The sequence below is a fragment of the Corvus brachyrhynchos genome, unplaced genomic scaffold (assembly GCF_000691975.1).
Source record: "Corvus brachyrhynchos isolate BGI_N302 unplaced genomic scaffold, ASM69197v1 scaffold255, whole genome shotgun sequence".
Lineage (NCBI taxonomy): Eukaryota > Metazoa > Chordata > Aves > Passeriformes > Corvidae > Corvus > Corvus brachyrhynchos.
In genome coordinates, this window is record NW_008238358.1 from 4,445,709 (window position 1) to 4,453,038 (window position 7,330).

A 7,330-nucleotide genomic window follows, 5' to 3' on the forward strand; every position below is an offset into this window, starting at 1 on the left:
AATACTATGCTAGTTGTCATTCGTGAGAGAGTGCAATAAAGTCCTCGCAAGTTCTAAATGGCCAATTTTATATAGAATACAATATCCTTGAGCTATAGCAGTGATGTTCACGTTAAACTCAAGGATTTAAGTTTTAAATTGAAGGGTCTTTCTCTTATTTCGCCATGCACATGACTTCCCGTAGAAGTTAATCTCTAAATGCACTGAGTATTCCTATTTTATAACATATTTTATAGGGAAGATAATTGCTCTTGTGCTGCTCTTTGGTCCAATTCTGTTAAGTTTATTCTAGAAATCTGTCATCTATAAAAGCTAACAAGAATATCCACATCTAAGTTTTGCTGTGGTGTTACTGCCTAAACATAAGAAGGGAAGCAGATATGATCCATAGTTTAGGCATAAATGATCTTTATCATTTGAAATAAGATATTTATGTGTGTTCATCAAAATATGACTCATCACAGTCTTCTAAGCTAAGCCTGTAATATACATGATTATGGCAATTTAAAAACAAAACATAGTATGGGAAAAGAACATGATAAATGCATATCATCTTGCTCTTTATGGCTCTAGTAAATGTCATACCTTAGGCTAGACTGAAAACGTTTTGAGTTTCACATGCAAAAATCTATTTTGAAATGAGTCAGTCAACAGGCTTTTCCTTACTCATTACCATTTAGCCTAAAGTTCTTAGGAATCTGTTTTTGTTTCATTATCAATTTATTTCTGAGAAAATCATTGTCCTTATATAGTACTAAAAGCATAATTTCCCTTCAGTTTGTAACTGGGACAAAAGTAAATTATCTACCAATTCTATGAAATTAGTTCTGTGCCTGGATCTTCCATTCTCCATGTGATGCTTTAACCTGGAAATTCTTATAACAGGTACTCCTCAAAGAATCTCATAGACGAGCAAAAAAAGATTGTTTATATTGAAATCAAGCAATCAGCTAGGTAGTTTAGTTGTCTTTATTTGAGAGCAGTAAATCTTTTTAGCAAGTGGAATAAACCAGTAAGAATAACTAGGAAGGCATTTAGGGAATTACACAAAGGGTGTGTGGTTTAGACCTTTTCTGGAACGCAGGCTGCAGTTTAGCTGTCGAGTCACTATCATTCTCCTCAAAGGTGAAATGATTTAGAGGCCTAGAGAAACTTAATTTTTCTTGATCACCATGTGCAACCTGGAATTTTAATGGCAGGCATAATTAATTCTTCTGATGTTAATCATCAGGGCTGGGCTCCACAATTATCAGCCTAGTGCAGCTGGGGCATGGTGCAGACATGAAAAATTAGGAAAATGAATCAGTAATAGGGTGGCAGATTTAATCTGCATCATGAAAACAAAGTTAAAAAGAGGGAGATCGAGAGAATTTCAGCTGAAGCTTTTGTGCCAATGAGCACTGACAGAACTGAAAAATGTTGCCGATGTCCAAAGTGATTGGTAATTACCAAGCCATTGAATTTTTTATTGTCAATTTATCATTGCGCCAGAGGTTAAATTTAACATCTTCTTCTAAAGCCATCACTCTAGGAGGAAGGCAAGCTTTGCATCACGTGGACCAGGAGTCAGTGAAAGGTTAATCAGGTATTCCTTTAGTTTGTGTGTGCTTCCAAATCAGTCTTTCTTTTTGTGTCCTTTATGCTGCATACATACCGTGGGGTATTTTCTAATTTATATCACCTGTACATTTCAGAAAAAATATTAGATTGCATTCCTCAGCACAGCATCATCTGCCTTGCTGTGTATTTATAATGTCGTATTTTCATACTTCCCCAGGCATATTTTACACACATTTCAATATGTATATGGAAATGTTATATATACAAAGAACTGTATGATAAAGGCAGGCATTCCCCAAACAAGGAAAATTATAATCTTAGTGTCTGAAAGTACTGCAGGAAATAAAAATATCCAATAGAATTTGTTTTGCTATTTATTTATTTATTTATTTATTTAATTATCATCTGTGTTATTTGGTTTGCACTTGATTTTTGCTTTGTTCTGAAGCCATGTTGTTTGAGAATGATCCAGTTTAAGATCAGGGAATGTTTGGAATGCTAAAAACTGCTTTTGGGCTGAAGAACTGTGAGGGGAAGGCTGTTTGCACTTTGCATCTTGTATGATTCTAAGTACAGTTTTGGCACTTAGCAAGTAAGAAATATTCTCAATTCATAAAGGAAGCTCATATTTTTCCTTTGAATCTTCCCCCCTCAAGAATATTTAGTAAATGGTAGGGTCTTTTTTGATGCAAAAGCCATAACAGACTGAGAAAAAGACAGCACTGAAACATCCTTTTAGTAGAAATATGTGACAGAAATATACATTCATGTGTTGGGGACTAAATTGAGCCCTGAAGTAAGTGAAAATGTGTTCCATGAAATAGTAGGATTTCTGCTTCTGTGTTTATAGGTTCAGCTCTGCCCTGAAAATTCCAGATACATATTCTTATACTCCTTTCTATGTAGCTGTCTTTAAATATAATGTTAAATACAACTTCTGTACCTAAATTCTGCTCAGTAATCTCACTTCTATTTTCTCTATTTTTTTTTTTTTTTGCATTGAGTGTTTATTATAGATTCCAGACTGTGCTCTGATTAAAGGAATTGTATGCATTTTCTATAAATTAAAAATGGAAATGGCCTTTAGGGGAGACTCAGTAGAAGAATCAATGCATGCATTAATTACTGCAATTCATTACCCAAATAAACACAAGACTCAGCCTTTTGCTGGATACAAATTTAGGGACATACGATGTTTACAAGAGACAAAGGCTTGTGATCCTGCTCCTGTTAATCTACAGATCAAAGTATGTGAGCCCATTCCTAGTGGAGGCTCCTTTGGGGATACCATAGCTGGGATCAATCCCCCCATGCAGGCAGTGAATTATTGCTGCTGAATACAAAAGCTGCTCACGTGACATCACTATTCCCTAACAACAGGGATACTTGCTCCAGATAGTGCTTTAAAAGAGCATATTTTCTTGATACCTCAATTTTCTATAATTAAACTCAAATAATAAAGCAATAGCTGTACAATGACCACTGATTCACTTCATTAACAAAAATATTCCACAGTTCATAGCAATACTCAGTAATTTGGAAGAAAAACATGAAAATATACTCTTTAGCCTCCCAGAGGCTTTCTAGAATATAAACAGAGGGTTAGAAGATATGTAACAATTAAAATTATACAGAAAAAAAATATTTATTGAAAAGCTTTCCTATTCTTCTGAATTAGTATCCTTTCTTTTCCTTAAGAAGAAACTAGAAGAACATTGGAATAATGCAATTTTTCTAACAGCATCTGGATGCATTTCTTCATCATATTTTATAGATGGAGAATAAATTACAGTATGAAAGCTTGTGTTCAACCCAGGACACAGAGCGTGATTTGAATTTCAGTGCATTTTGCCTGTCATCATGGGTGCAAGTTGACCCCCAGTCTCAACAGCTCACAGCAAAACACCAGCCTTTTCCTTCTTTTCTGTTGGAACACTCAGCTATTTTAATGGGATTCTGACCAAAACTGCAACTAATTAAGAATCAATTCAGGACCATTAGTAAGTGGGACTAAGGTAGCCAGCGTTGCATATTTCAAAAGAGTTCACTTTAATGAGAGGAGTTCTTGGACAGGGGAAGAAAAACCCCACAAGCAGATTAAAGATAGTGTAGGGACCTTCTCCAGTTAAACTAAACAACTAATGCTACACAGAAAGATGCTGAACTTGTAGTCCTCTCTAATTGATCTACATACTGTTCCTTAGGAAACTCAAAACAATAATGAATGCCGGTATTAGGTGTGCATTAGTCATTCAATAGCTATTTATAAACATTAGCAATTGGTACATTTCACAGGCTTTCTTCATTGGAGAAACATGTATTATTTTTTTTTCAGACATATAAACCTTAGAACTGTCAAACCGTTTTTTCTTCTTTGGGCTTTGTACTTCTGCGACATCTGTTTATCTGCACCGCATTGCCTGCAGATGGGATTTTTAAAATTTGTTAGAGGGGTTAGGTTGCCATATTTTTGACAGCTGTAGTTTTACTTCACCACATAGGAAAACTTTACTAAAAATGCAGTGCTCTGAGGGAATGATTTCATTGTCATTATTTCATTAGTTGTATCAATTTCCCCCCCTTATCTCTTGCTGTTGTGAGTTATGTTAATAAACTGATAGCATGTAAATGTAATAATTTTAGGAGAAATAGAAAAAGCAATATATGGCTGATTGATTTGAATTATTAGAGGAAATGCATGCAAAAATATTGATATAATCTGATATTAATGAATTAAAATCACCATATAGTAAATTGAAAGCACAAACCTGAATATATTATATGGTAAGTCCTAAACCTCACACTGACCTCAGCTCATGAAAAACTGCTTGGGCAAGGTTTCTGGTTTGAGACAAAATGAACAGAGAGACAAATCTGTGAGATACATCTATATGTTTAAGAAAATGTATAAAGAGCTGTTTATATTCCCAGCACAGGAACATGAATGGAGACGTAGTGCAACACCTTTGTAGTTGATACATATTTTAAATATTTTGTAAAGTTAATAATTTACACAGGAATTTCTAGGAACCTTCATTATTTTAAAATAAATGTGGCCACAGAGGAAAGAATGTGATAGAACATCTTTCCAGTATGCTTGTTTGAAAGATGAGCGTCTTGGCTATTTAAATTTTTGTTTTCAATTTTATTTTTTAATTTGTGTTGATAAACAAACAGTGTGCACTCAGTGCAATATTCTCTTGCATTAAATATCAATAAGAACAATCAAAAAGAGGCAAATAAATTTTGGAGTATTTATCTTTATAGGAAGAGTGGGCCCTAGTCAGGAGCAGAAGGGTCTCCCTGTCACTGCTGTTCACCTTAATCCTTGCTCCAGATCCAGGTACTTAGAGACTGTGCACCTTGGAAGTCCTGGTTTTATAAACTATATCTTCATAACCAAGCACCTTTAGTTTCTGTCAGAAAGAAAACAGGATTTGTGTTTGTAATGACAGGTAACAGTGTGACCAACAGAGGAGAATAATTTGGGGAGAGAGGAAAAAGGCTGCTTTAAGGAGGCTAGAAATAGATTAGGACTTTCTGTTAAACATGCTTTTTTTAACAATTTTTTTATTTTGAATCTTACTTGGATATTGCATTATTAATAACCTCGGATATATGTTGACATTTAACAGGGAAAATGACTGACAGATCAACATCTGTGAACTCTTTCGTTTTTAATAAAAGAAGCGAACAAGTAATTTCAGCTCTTTCTCTTCTGTGGGTTGTGTGCTAAGATCTGAGAAGGATAAAAATACAGAGTCCTCCCACACTCTGGTCAAAGCTTTTGGCTTTTACAAAATAAATGGAATGGAACAAAGTGTCACTTGAATGTATAGAAGGATGTTTGGAATGGGGACAGGCCAGGAGAGACGTGGCAGTATTTCCATGCCAATGGAGGTCCACAGACCCAGGCATCAACCTGCAGTCAAGTAAGCCTCAGAACAACTCCCAGATACTATAAAAACTATTTCAGAGTACATGTGCAGCCACTCCACATCTCACAGGAAGAGAATTCTAGTGACCTGACTTGTGCCAAAAGACACAAGCAATATCCTCCTTTTTTTCTTCAGTTCTAAGAGTTGATCTGAATATTTTTCAGTTTATATTTTACCATCAGTTAGAAAAATAAAACCTATTTGTTCGAGCTGAAAGAGGTGGAGCGCTTTTGTCACTTCCATAGTCTGGTCTTTATTTTTGCACATGTATAAGCTGTGAGGATCTCCTTATGCTCACTTATGGTCAGCCTGTTTAGCATAACAGTAGGACTGCAGAACTATCAGTACCGTCAAGTTCAAGCCTCCTTCCCAGTTTGTATGTGGTGTACTTTAGATTTTAGTTAAATATATATTCTTTATACAGCTTCAGTCTCTGATATCTTCCTGACTATTCAATTCCCTCTTTGAAAGCAATGAACCTCAGATCATGGTGTGTGGGAGGTGTGTTGTGTTTGGGTTTAGGGTTTTTTTGGTTTTGTGTGGTTTTTTAGATGTAGGAAATTATCATATAGTAATATCTCACACTTTGTAAAAAGACTGATATGCTACTGAAGATCCTACATCAGGTAAAGTAATGTGTCTTGTTGGCCAAGATTTCTGATACTATAGAAACGGAATAAATTTGAACTGCCATTATTTTTTATTTTTACTTCTTGGCACACATTTACTGTATGCTTTCCCATGCAGCTTGCCAGTAACTTTTTGCATGGTTGCCAGCAATATGGAGACTCTGAGAGTGTACAATTACCTTTGCCTTCCTTTCAGAAATTCATGAAACACATTTCACATCCTTGCAGGGAAGATCTTTCTATCTCTAATCAGGGTTTGGAGGAGGCAAAATAGAGTGGGAAGCACAGTTCTTTTCCTTCCTCTTCTCAGATATGTAGCATTCCTTTATTGGTTCTCCTCCAGGATGCATTCCCAGAGGAGAACTCCTCTGTCTCTGTTGCGGGAAAGGCGAATTGCTCCCTCAGGGATGAGGAAGCCAAGGGCGGTCAGAATAGAATCCAGGCAATGACTTCACTGACAGGACCAAGTCCTACAGCGTCTGAGCCAGGAAAGCACCGCAGGGAGTGACAGTAACAAGTCCTATTGATAGAACAGTGATGACTGAGGCAAAAGCAAAGTAACAAGTCAAGCTGAAAGTCAGTCTGGGAAATTGAAGCAACAATTCAGGTGTAGGTCGAGGAAAAAGTACACACAGTGTACCTCAGGCAAGGAGTGGGTGGACCTGAACTTAAATGAGGCTCCTGAACCTGTGGAAAGGGGTCTTATGAGGGCCCTAGATAGGCAAGTAAGGTCTGTTAATGCACTGAAAGCTGAGGCAGAACTTTATAGTTTACAGTTCCATCTGCATTTGCTCTGCTTCATCCAACAATTGAAATATTTCTTCCTGTATCACCAAAATTTAACTTATAATGTGTCTCTGGACTTCCCTATTTGTCTTCTACTTCTCAGCTCTGCCTTTCTTCACTGGTCTAAGACTTTTAATGCAAAGTGACAGCAAGAACAGTAAAACCTTGTTATAATGTCACTTGAGGTTTGGATAGAAAACAACATTTATTTTAAAAATTCCATGACCTCGTAGCAATTTTGCTGTTGGCACTGTGCTGCATACCATGGCTACTTGGAGCTTCATAGCCCCAGCAAAGATATTTCGAGTTCTCAAACCAATGAGTGGTTTCTCAAGAAAGACCAGAGCATTTCTTGTGTTTGCTGAAGGAATGATGTTTACAACACACTGCTGAAACCAACTGATACTCTCCAACACA